The 13,913-nt window shown below is 31.7% G+C and overlaps 1 long non-coding RNA gene across 1 annotated transcript; it reads left to right on the top strand.

Annotated features, from left to right (window-relative positions):
- Positions 1-3,849: 3,849 nt before the first annotated feature.
- LOC139499644 (uncharacterized) lies at positions 3,850-13,235 on the top strand. The gene is made up of 4 exons (XR_011658238.1): positions 3,850-3,989; positions 10,324-10,513; positions 12,035-12,129; positions 13,161-13,235. It is a non-coding gene; the product is annotated as an uncharacterized lncRNA (long non-coding RNA).
- Positions 13,236-13,913: the final 678 nt, after the last annotated feature.

Raw genomic sequence — 13,913 nt, 5'->3', positions numbered from 1 at the left:
CGCAAATAATAACTTTCTTTCAATAATAAGATACACAAATATGTGGTATAAGTGCCTATGAGACAACTCTCTCATTCAAGTCACAATTTGTAAAAGTAAACCATTATAGGTCAAAGTACGGTCTCCAACACGGTGCATTGGCTCCCACAGAACAACAAGCTATAAAGGGTAAAAATATGACATGTGTAAAACCATTCAAACTTGAAAACAACTGTATATACATTCACATTAGGTTTTTTTTTAAGACTTAGATTGCAACATTCCCCAAGTGTGTCCAGTGACGGACCCAGAACATCAAATACCATGTGACAGTTGCACGTTCTCTGAATCTAAAGATGAAGGTATCTGCTGCCCGGATAAATGATTAATGGATCACGTTAATTGCAACTTTAATTTAAACAGATTCAATGTAATCAAATGGATGACAGAAATATGAACAAATACAGTTATTAACAACTATTTTTAGTTTTATTCTTAATATTCTATAACCCGTGTTCAAAGTAATTTTGCGAGAGATGTTGTACAATGTATGATGACTACAGGACAACGTACCCATAGAGACAAATTGACACTGACTACATCTCATCCTACAGCCAAAGAGACAACTCTTCGCACATTTTCGCATGAGACGAAACAACACAGAAATTCAAATGTATACGGCCTCCAACAATGAGCATAGTCCAAACTGCCTAGTCAGTTATAAAATGCTCCGAAATCATAAAATTAATGTAAACAATACAAACGAGAAAACTAACAGCCTGATTTATGAACAACCAATGAATTACAGGCTCCTGACTTGGTACAGGCACATAAAGAAATGGCCGAGTTTAAATAAATAGCCACAACCTCCGCCCCCCCCCCCCCACCCCCTTTGGGACAGTGGTGTAACATTACAACACAAGAACAAACTTTAGAAATAAGTTGAATGGGACTCATAACATCGATACAAAACAGAAATACATCTGACTAACAAAAACACAAACCAATTGTTGCAGGTTGCTATACATCCCCAAAACAAATGAGAACGAATGCAAAAATATATACCTATAATGTTCAGTTTGATTTGAATTTAATGATAATAAAATCAACATGATCAATAGTATTACAAATAAAAACAAAATTCAAAGATCTAATTACAGTATTGACATTTATTGAATTTGTAACCTTTGTGAATAATTTTTTTGTCTCCATATCTTGCGAACATAAATCTCAACTTTAAAAAGTTGCATAAGGAAAAAACAGAACAGGAAAGTAGAAAGGCATAAGTAAATATGCAAAAGCAGAGGCGTGATGGACAACAACTGTCATATTCCAGACTTGGTACAAACATTTACTAATGTAGAAAATGGTGGATTGAACCTTGTTTTATGGCGCTTAACCTCTCACTTGTACGACAATAGCATTAAATTCCATTATATTGACAACTAAGCGTGAACTAAATGTCACAATTAGGGGTACAACAATAACACAAACCCCACCCAAAACGGGGAGTGATTTCAGGTGCTACGGAAGCTCAAGGGTAATCATTTACTGTTTACCTGTGGCACCCTTCGTGTTGCTCATGTTACTACATGGCCGGTAAAATAGTCTAATTTGGTAGGTCACATTCTTGAAAAGAGAACGGGAATGTAGTTATGACATAAGGAAAGTATCCGATATAATCTGTATAACGGATATTCCATAACAGTCAGCCTACTCGTGATGGAGTCCGTAAAATTTACAAATTGATGACTTTAACCTCAAGCTCACTATTTGAAACTCTTGGTTTAAAAATGAAAAAGTCATCTTTGGGAAGCTGAGACCATCTCTTTTGTCGTTAAGTTGTTTTCAACCGACCTCATAGTCAGTTTTAAGATATATAAGTCCCAATCAAATGGCAAAATCAAAAGTTCAAACACACCAAACGAATGGATAACAACTGTCATATTCCTGACTTGGTACAGGTATTTACTTAATATGTAGAAAGTTGAACCTGACCTGTTTTTTAGCGCTAAACCGCTCACTTGCATGACAGTCACGCCAAATAGCATTATATTTACAACGATGCGTGAACAAAGCAGACTTAATAGGTAAAATTGTCAAAATAGGGGTACATCAGTCATCACCGTGTCACAATCTCAATCAGAACAAAAACAAACAATTATTTAACGAAGAAGCACAAAAAGGTATACATCGAATTTAACAACCACGTTCATTGCTTACTTATTTTTGTATTCTAAATCTATTCATAAAGAATTGAAATATTTGAAGAGGTCAACAATTCATTAAGACTGTTTGAAAATTAACAACAAATAAAACAAATAAAACAAATAAACCTAAATGTGTCTTGTGGTTTTGTTGAACCACCTTTATAAGTTCATCTAAAACTTAAAAATATATGTGTATTTGATAAATCAAATAATTTCAATGTCATTTAAGCGGTCCGTTTTCGATGCAAATGTGTAACTGCCAATTTTCCAATTGTATATGTCAGTCTTATTACTGTGTATCAATCATATATGTTAAAACTACTCATCCATTCGATAATACTACGGCTATACGTCAAGTGCTTTTTCTCTGCTTTTATTGTTGGAACAGCGAGTTTTGTTTGAAGGTCATTTATTGTCTTTATTAACTTTATCATTGAATTTTCACCCATACTGACATGTGATCACAATAAAATAACTCCGAAGGCACGGTTGATAAACCATGCTGAAATTAATAAAATAATAGCGGAAGTAGCATACCACATAGACCGACAATATAAAAAAAAGACAAACACAGAAGAGCTGCATCAAAACAATGTTATCAACGGATTATATTTGTTCATGTGAATCAATAAACTTACCGTTAATTTGATTTCTGATTTCCCGTTCAGATACGAAATCAATTATATCTCAATTAATGTTCTTTTACCATAAAAAGTACCAGATGAGAAGACATTTTAAAGACCCCAAAAGGGTATCACATAAACTCATCAAAGATAACATGATTCAAATCATGTATTTTTACCGGACACGCGTTTTGTCTACAAAAGACTCACGAGTGACGCTCGAATGAGACAAAATGTTTAATCCAAATTAAGTACGAGGTTGAAGACCATTGTGGACAGAAAAAAAATCATTTGTATTTCCAAATATTAGGGTTTTGTTAACAGTTATTTTATAATCGATGATAATTAATGTCAACACAGAAGTGCCGACTACTAGGCTGGTGATACATGTACCATCGGGGAATCAAAACTCCGACAGCAGTGGCATCGACCAAGTGGTTGCAAATAAACTTATCATAGATACCAGGATTGAAATTACAGACTTGCACCAGATGTCCTTAGTTAAGAAAAATGGCAATACCATACACAAAACTGAAATGACACAAAACAGTCTACAGACCAATAAACATAGAAAACTGCTAACTAAGCAACATGACCTTCGGTATTCTCTGGAGCTTCGTAAGGATAAACAGGCTCTGCTCCGAATGTTACTTAAGTTTGTGATTATGCCAATTTAAATGGAATTTCCATCATGACTAATGTTAAGTAAACTAAATAAGGTAGCAGTTTGATAACAAACTTTACACTTTTGCACAAAAGTTGAGTGTGGTGTCCGTTTTCACTGAACTAGTACATATTTTTATTTAGGTACCAGCTGAAGATCAACTTCGGGTGCAGGATTTCCTCGCTGAGTGGAAGACCCATTCATGACCTTTAATTGTTGTCTGCTCTTTGACATGGTCCCCATTCCCATTCTCACTTTTACTTTTCAAATTATTTCACTACTTCAATAAACTATTGTATAATTATTTAGTAATCAATACAACATACACATCTGCGGCACATTTAGCTATCGAAGCATACTAAAATATGTCAATTTCACAGCCTGCACGAGACATGTTTCATTCTGAGAGAAAATACAAGTGGTTTTCGTTGCTTAAACTAGAATCCAATTTCAAAATGAAAACTTACATATTGGTTTGTTTTATGCTTGTAGCTGACTTCAAATTTTGTACATGTAAGTATTTGTTATGTTTATGTGCATTTATTCGACATTTAATACTTACTAGAGATTTTAAAATCATCAGCATTATTGTAGATAAATAAGGTTTAATACTTATAATTATGATCGACAGAACCGAAAGCAGAAAAAGACATATTCCATTGAAAAGGAGGAATCATACTGAAATTGTTCTGCCTTGTTTAATCATGATCTATTGGAGAACACTTTTGCAATGAAAGACAACCAATATATATATATAAGTCTTAATTTGAATGTCAGTAATTATAGTGATTTCTTCATTATGTTACTGACACACTTTTTATTCTATAAGCCTGCCGTTTAAGGAAAAATTGTACCTACATCATAGCATTTATCTTTAAGTTATAATGTCTATTTATTTAAATTGTTGTGTTTTTTCACAATTTTCACATAGTTCACTACACAAGTGTAGTGATATCTTTACATTTGGTATCAGGGCAGCGTTTTTAACATTACAAAAGAATTAAACACAAAACTACAACGACTTAGATTCAGGATGTTCGCTGCTCTGTTTCAAAATAAGCTTTGTAAAAAAAAATGGAACCAAAAAAGCAGAGAAAAAAGTGTCCCTGTGCTTGTTTCCAAGATATAAGTTAATGCAAATGTGGAAGGAAATAATTATCTCTAGAATTTTTATACATTTAACATTGACAACCTTTTTATTTCCAAAAAATTATGAAAATATAGCAAGGATTTATTTAGCATTTTCAAATATGGCCTTTTAAACTATATGTAATCAAATTATGAATAGAAAATAAGGGTACCAGGAAATTTTGTTTAATGGTATTACAAGGATCAAACTAAAGGATTCCGAATATCTTTTAAAAAGTAAGAAATAAGAAGAACGAACATCATTAACAGAGATAAAAAGTCGAAAGTTCTTGATTTTTTGTAAACTTGTTTGTTCGTTGGTCGTTTTCTTTTTTGCAAGTGTATTTTCAGTGTGTTTTTTTCTTTTTCTATCTCTCTGGTATCGTCCACGTCACTTTTAACATCTTTTTGACAATTTCACGCAGATGTGTTAAAATGATTAAGAAACAAGATTCAATTTGATGATATCTAGCGTAAATGGTAATCATCTTGAACCAGCCTTGTTAGATCTTTGTTATCTCTCCGGAATTTTAGGACGGTGCAGTTTAATTAAGATTATGGTTCTACGATACTATTAGTTACATAGTGTTAGTGAACTAATACGGTATATACGGGGTCAGTAAATTCCCTATGGGGTTGGAGCGAAGAATTTACTGACCCCATATATACCGTATTAGGTCACTAACACACTATGCAAAGAATTTATCTTACCGACTATCTTAACATGTGAAATTTAGACAAGTGATCTATCAAAATGTGTCAGAGTTATTGTGACTATTTTTGCAGGTATGCGTTCAAATTATTTTCCAAAGACACATCGTTTAGAAAATAACGTGACATCTTCGTCGATAGCGCGTGTAGGAAAGCCGTTTTAGTGTGTTATGTTTTGTGTTAGCTCTTGTCTATTATTTAAAATAAATGATCTGTTTGTGATAGTTTCATGTCTTTATGTTTTTGAATGAAATGTATCAATTTCATGTAATAATACCTCCTAGACGACGTTTTGTCTCCAGTAAAAATTTAATTATTCAAGTATTACATATTACCTACCACCAACGGTTATTGTATTAAATCGTTATCAAGGAGGGAAACATTCTAGAACGCAGCTGTAAATATATGTCGTTTTAAGATGTAGCAGCTGAGGTTAACAATCCCAATTATTATAATATATTCAAGGTGGGTTTATTTAAGGAATGACTATAATATTATTTTCTGTGTATGAAGGCATGACATAAAAAATGTGGCACATACTGAATAACACGTGTAGTTTATTAACTTAAAAACCGTATTCTACTTATCGGCAATATGTATGATTAAAGGGGCACTATCTACGAGATGTATGAAAAAACCTAATATGTTATTTATTCTTCTTTTTTTTTTTGGCTCAATCAGTAATGAAATACAAATAGTGAAATAATACTTCCTGTTTAGTTGTCAATAAGGTTCAATTTTGTCAAAATAGGCAAACAAAAATTGATTATGAATTATTCACTTGCAATTGAATAATTCGACCTCATTGAATCCGTAACGGTATTCGTGTGAACTTTAATTTAACCCCTTAGCTCTAGTTAGATTACACATGAATTGTATGTATAAATTTATTTGAAGAAAGAGAATGTCAACATTGAAAGTGAAACAAATGTAAATAATTTTATTGACTGATTCGATCCACAAATAAACATTCTAATACAGGTAAGAACGATAATAAACATTTATTTTACATTTGTTATATGAATTTCAATAGACCTAGAATAATTCAACAGCACGTGTTTGCGTAATCTATTTATATCTATATTTATGCTTACATCGCTTATATGGTCATCTGATGACTTTCGAGGTCAACTCAATAAATAATTAGATGGCGTCTAGACTCAAATACACACGAAACGAAGCTACGTATTTTCATGCATGTGCCTTGTTTATTGTTTTATTTAGACTATTAATAGTTTGGATAAATGATTTATATTGTTATAAATCAGATATGAGAATTTTATTAGAATCGGTGAACATGAGTTTGACAGCTATCACCCCTTTAAAATCTACTCGTTGGTCTTTCTGCAAGCTTGCTGCAAATTCACATTTGATATGTGCTGCAAGTTCGCTGCAGATGTGTTGCAAATATTTCTAGGATCTGTTTTTTTCAATGAGGTATTTAAAGTCATACTAAACGAGTGAGCGGTGAAAAATAATGTTATTCCAATTCTTGAACCAATAATATGACAGGTAATTAAAGTTCATGTTTTGAAGCCGAAGTTTACTGATTGTCAGCTGTTTGTCAACAATCAACAAAAAGCATGAATATTGAGCACGACGTGCTTAATATGTACAATGAGATAAAAGTTTTTTAAGGACATCCTTGCGCATTGCAATCACCAGATTTTTACAAAGATGGATCACACTGAGGTCACTTTGCATACGGAAAATATGTCGGGAAATTGTTTCCTTGGAGCAATTAAAATAAAGTAAACGTCTTCTAAACATGAACAAAATAAATATTTTTTTTTTAGAAAATAAGTATGTGTACATAAGTCTTATAATGAAAACTATCCATTGAATTATACAAAGACATATACATTTTTTTTTTAATTTGAGGTTTCTTCTTATGACTTTATTAGCGACAATGCTAAACTGAAAACTGTGTAATTTTCCTTACTAAATTGTAAAAACTAAAAATAATTTTATCATTTTCAAATCATTTTGAGTAGAACATATGATATAAATGTAGGTCCCAAATTCGGTAAGCCGTAAAATATTTGCAACCGAAAGTAAGTATTTTAATATGAATTCATGGTCCACTACAGCATTTTTATGAAAAGGCCTATCTGTATTAATTTTAAAAAACGTCATATGCATTGCACATGCGTTTTCAGGCTAATTTGATCACATCATTCGAAAGTAATAGTTTGGTTATGTCATTTTGAAGTCGATATCTTTATTTTAACTTTTTAACATTTTGTGTATTCAAAGTGCTATAGAACAGATTCTCTAAAACATAAACAAGACCTTTGCAGGTTAAAATGGTCGAATTCTTCCATAATTTCAAATGTATATCGCCTGTTTGAAAATTTTCTGTTACGAAAAGATGATAGTTTTATCTTTGCTTAATATAAATTCAGTATCATCAAAAAATCTATTAAGATCAATACACTTGGTACGTTTTGAAAAAAATACGTATACATGTTGATTATTGAAGACCACGTGTTGATTTTTCAAAATCCAAGACGGATGAAGACACCCGAGCTAACTTACGAATTAACAAACTTTACTAGAAATGTTAAGGTATAAAACTGCATAGTGACTTACAGCTGACTGAGCAAAAACTATTAGTTTAACTAATATTGAAAAAAGTTATCATTAGTAAATGATTAACTACTGAATACTCGTTCTTTAATGTTTTAAATAATATATAACTGAAAACAGAAGACGAAAAATCCATAAGTCGTCTGGGGGAGATTAAATTATTACAAAAATGTTTCAATTGACATAATGCGGATATCCTTAACATTCTGTATGTTCGCAAAAGAATAGCAAGAATTACACTTGGTGACTAAGATTGAAAGAAACATTATCATTATTTTAATGCATGATGTAGTAAATTTACCTGACCATATCGAGAAATAGGTATTTAGTCGGATCTTAAAACATTTCTTGAACGCAAAAAAAGGTTTCTCAAAGGTTAAATATCTGTTCTTAGCAAACGATTGATCAAAATTTAATCATGACGTTGAATTTTTTTCATTTATTTACTCCCCTTAGTTTAAGATTGAACATATAGATTATATAAAAAATACAGATAATCCAGCCCTGTTTCGTCAGGAACCTGAAACTAATGTGTTTTGAAAACTTATCTTGGCGGATATTTGCAAAAATGCTTTGAAATTTTAAGGGAATTGCTTACAGTTTTACTTTCTCACGAAATGGGAATTGAAATCATCATGTCTTTTTTTAAATTTGGCTGAAAACTTGAGAAAGCACGTAAGTTAAAACTTATTTAACTTTAAAATCCAACTTACAAAGTGTTTAACTATAAGCTGACAAACGATGTTTTTTGTATCTTTAGTTTTGTTTTGAAATTTGCTTATTTACGATATTTCATTATTAGGTCTTTCCACCTTTCCGTGTGGAAAGACCTATTGATTTTGTTCTGATTATTTTTTTTTTTTTTTTTTTTTTCTTCCGCCTAATTTTTTTCTTGCGGTGTATAAATGTTTCAAAAGATGTCGCTTAGTTTTTTTGTATATGAGATCATACAGTCTATACGCTTTTGAAACTCACCCTGTTTAACCGAACACTTTTCTTTGTAAGAGTTATCTCCCCAAACACTGTTTTTCTTGTTATCAGATCTCCTCCGCAACCGTAAAAGAAAGCGACAAATTTATTTTTCCAAATTGCTCGTTATATTCTCAGGATGTTACGTTTTATTTTGACCGAAGCTTTACGAAGACCCCATATGAGAGTTATTTCCCCTTTTGTATTGAAATAAGTGAAATAAATTTGTAACTGGAAAACCATAAGTGATAGAGGCCTAGGGTCTTTTGATTTGAGGCCCTTGCTCAAAAAGTATAAAAATGAGGTCAAGGTCAAAGGTCAAGGTCATGATTAAAATTTTGATTTTGGCTTGTTATCTCTTATTTTCAGAAATCATATAAAATATCGACAAAATATTTTCTCACAATTGTTAGTTACGACATGTCGTAACACATAAATTTTAGTCGAAAGAGTACGTAGACATTTGACGCGAGTTTTCCCCCTTTTTATATCTAATATCATACGTATGGTAATATAACTCATTAACAATATAAAGTAGAGGACTAGAGTCTTTTGATTTGAGGTCCTTGGCTTATAACCTTGAAATTGAGCTCAAGGTCATATGCTAATTAAACGTTCTAGATTTTGACCTTTGCTTTTATTTCACATGTACACATAATAAAGCCATGGGACTTTTTGCATTAAGTTGTAAGCAATGTGACCTTAAAAAACACAACCGGAAGTGACCTTTCGTAAACCGGAAGTAGCTATTTTTTGTACTTAATCAATGTAAAAGTATATAGAACCATATATTTTTGGAATCAGTGTCAAGTAAACTATCAAACAATACCGGAAGTAAACTTTTTAAACCGGAAGTAAAAGATTATCTCCCTTTTCTATATATTTTTTTTATAGAAACCATATATCTTATGAATAAGCGTTCAATTAGCTGTTATTTGGCGCTAAAATTGACATTTAAAACAAAATTTTAATATTTTTATATAAAAAAGGTCTAAACTGGTGGAAAGACCATCAATGGTTCTCTGAACAATTGGTTTTTAATTTTATATAGCATTTATTCTACAGTTAAGATTCCAGTTTTCAAACTAAAAAGGCCAAAAGTTTTCACAATAGACATTGTTTATTTGTACACAGACGGAACCCAAAAAAGATGTACATTGAATGCACCGATATGTGGACCAATTGTTGATTCAACTTATGAATTGATAAATTTGCATTCTTATATAAGGGACATATGTTATCCTATTACAATGGCTGTCGTCATAATAAGGCAAAAATGACCGCTTTGCAAATGAGCAAAGTACCCCAATGTTGACATCATTTAAGTTAAAACAACGCTCTTTTAGACATACCTTTCTGGTCATATTATTGTTTCATTTGATCTTGGTTGCAAATCAATTACAACAATATTTGTTGTGTCTAATTCAATAAGAACAATGTTGTGTTTCAGCCCAAGGACATGGATTGTGTGCATTTCCGTGTTCAGTCCGAGGAAGAGTCTTCAAGTTCCCTGCTTTGAACAATGATGACGATACATTGGATTACTCAGGATCCGATCCGACATCATATTCAGCAAATGTTTTCGGAGAAACATACACAGGGTATTGTTATGCCAGATCAGGGCCATTTTTTGCATTGCGGTATGTTATTCTGATGTCTAGTATAGATAAATTTAAATGTGTGTTACACACAATTCGCATGGCATTAATAAACTTACAATTATGACTTTTTCACGACTGCAGGTGGTGTCTATGCAACCTAGCAACAATGCATAGGAATACAAACAAATAGCTTAATACAAAATAAACGGGGTCAAAATTCTTAATTCGTTAATTCAACTGTGAAATTCAAACTTCTTGTTTCGTAAATTATCAATTGGTAACTTGTATCTTTGTAGTTTAAAAACTCGTAATTGTAAATAATTGTTGTCAATTAGTAAATCGGCAAATAATCGTTAATTTTAAATATGTAAATTGATGCTCTGTAACTTGAAACATGTCGATTCGTTGAATGATCATTTTGACGACTGGTGGCGCTCAATTTCATCTTCGGTGTGTAGCATCTTGTAGAGCACCTATATATAGCATATATAGTAATTTGAATCAATTTTGTTCAGCACATTCAGAAAGAAAACATTTAGATTAATGCATTGGTTTTTTTATATGGATGTGTCACTTTAACATGGTATATACAGATGTGTCACTAGAAAGGTCTCATTTTCATCAATTTAATGCATGAGTTTAATGCATGATGGGGAAAAATAGTTGACACCCGATATTACTTGATATTATAATCGCATGTTAAATTTTGGAGAGTAATTTAATTATTTAATGATGTTTGTCGAAAAGGGGAGACAAAACGATTTTTCAACGGTAGTGTCGCCCATACATGTTCACTCTGTTGTTTAAAGTTTTTAATTTTCAATTACTTTCCTGAACTATCCTGAATGTGTACCAAAGTTGGACAAAAACTTGTAAACGATCAAATGCTAGTATTTAGAAGGAAATTGTACAAAAATATTTCTAGTTTTTCAGTTTATTACTTAAAAATAAATGCCTGAACAAAGATTGTCTTACAGTTATGATAACATACAGTCTGCAGATATCTTTTTTAATATTTATCAAATTACTAAACAGTTATGGATTTTTTTCAAAACTTGGACAGAAGCTTCATACAATAGTAACATAGTATCTAGAGGAAATTTTTTTAAATATTTTTTTCCCATTTTTGTTGAGCTTGCGACTAACAGCAACAGTAGACGAGACACTGGATTCCGTAGACCCATTACGAACTGGTTTACATCAGAAGTGAATGGATCAGATCATTAATGGAGTATAAATGGATCAATGGGATCCCTACACATGACTTATAATATGAGTCTAACGGTGTTATGTCTTGATGGTGTCCCCTCTGAGTATTTGTTAATGACCATGATCGTAAAACAATGAAACTGTTTCTGTTTCCCCTTTCTCCTCTTGACTGGTCAGAGAGAAGATCACGCTTTCTCGCCATTTGCATTTAGAAGCAATTCTCGCCAATCTGCTTACCCTTAGATAAATCATATTTAGAATTTTCTCGAGGTTCAATATTTTTGAGACTATACTTTTTATTAAATTTCTCAAGCAATTGAACTACTGTTATAATTTCTTTCTAATCATCAGTCGACAAATAAATGGAACAACTACTTACCTGTGCATAAAGGATACCATGTTAAACCAAAAGCACGATCTTGTTGTGTATTATAGAATGGCATGGGGTAAGTACAAAATGTAAAATATTCCACAGTAAAAACTCAACACTTCACATTTCAAACATTGATTTGAGGGAACATAATTCGGATGTCAGATTTGAATAGTCATTTTATGTAATTCTGTATGAAAAATATAATCTCCACTTTTACATGTAGCATTAATGGTTTTAAGATTACACGGTAAAAAGGGGGGTGATACGTAGTGGAAGCCGGAGAAAGTCGGATATTTCCATAAATGCGCGACAGGAAAAATGATAATACTAATTAACAGTAAATTCACAAAAATACTGAACTTAGAGGATAATCAATTCGGAAAGTCCATAATCACATGGCAAAAACAAATAACAAAACACATCAAAAACAAATCGACAAGTTAATTAAGTTAATGCAGGTTGCAGTCTAACGTACGGTGCTGGAACAAACAACCTCAGTGTTGTCAGGCTAGTGAAGCAGTTATTTAACTTCTAAGACCACTAGTCCTCGATGCCTCCTCGAACGCTGCATTCATAACCTTTGATATCATGTATAATCAAAAATGTGTATTTTAGATTGACATATTTTTTAAAACACTGTTCTGTGAAATTTGTTAGTTCTTTTTTAAACTACTGATACGCAATGGGCTAAGTATACATCTGCTATTTATTTTATAGATAGATTGTAATCTTTTGTGAAATTTTATGTAGAATTATAATATTTGGAGGACTTTCCTTAAAGATACCAAAACAGTTTAGTTAATACAAGGACAAACTTTTTTCAGAGCTCATTGATGATTTTTAATGCTATTTGTCGATCATTGCGCATGTGTGTTTTGTGTGAGCACATTAACAAAATGCCAAATGTTATTTTGTGTTGCTAACAAATGAATTGAAGCAAACACATTTTTTTAAGATTAAAAGCAGTCATGATTGTGTTTATTATTATCTTATCATTTTTCACATTGAGTAAAGACTAAATCACAATCTGTGAATATTAAAATCGATAAACACAAAGACGCAACCATTTTTACCGATTCATTCTGATAAAATATATTTGTCTAGTTCATTTTCCTGGAAATCCTACAATATGTGATATATGCCATGGGAAAGGGTACTGGCCAGCATTAGTGTTGAAAGGTGAGGTTTTTATTACTTTTCTTAACCATATAGACAATAAATATTTGAGTTTTGTTAAAATTTTTGCCGCACACTAGTAAATATATTTTTTTATATAAATTATCAAGAACCAACTGGAAGAGTCGCAATAATCTATCAAACATTTGAAATACGATTAAAAAAATCCACATGTGGAGCAGGATTTGCTTACCTTTCAGGAGTTCCTGCATTGCCCCGTAGAAATTACGAATACGCAATGACTATGTGCTACAATATAATGCATATAAATCTGGAAAAAAAGAATTCTAACAAAATTGAACAAGATTGAATAGAAATACCCCCCTCACCCCTAATCTCTCTCCGTAACAAATATTTTAAAATATTTCGATTTTAAAACAAGACAATATAAAACACAAATGTTTTTTATGAAAATTTGACCGTCAATAGTTTAATTATTATTTTTATGTTCAATGTGATGGTACTATGCCTTCAGCATTTTAGTATTTCTGCAGTTTTCGTTAATTTTCAAGTTTTTTATATTCAGTTTGTATGTTGTTGGTAAATTCAGATAAACGCAAAATACTTCTACCCGAATAAGGATGAAAATTTCATCCACTGCAAAATGCAGGAAATAATGATGTACTAAATTATATGCAAAGCACTATAGTTGACATCAAATGTGTTAATCCGATAAAACCA

This window comes from Mytilus edulis, chromosome 12, assembly GCF_963676685.1.
Source record: "Mytilus edulis chromosome 12, xbMytEdul2.2, whole genome shotgun sequence".
In the NCBI taxonomy this organism is placed as follows: Eukaryota; Metazoa; Mollusca; class Bivalvia; order Mytilida; family Mytilidae; genus Mytilus; species Mytilus edulis.
The sequence above is the reverse complement of the archived record's forward strand: the minus strand, read 5'-3'. Positions and strand labels throughout refer to the sequence as shown.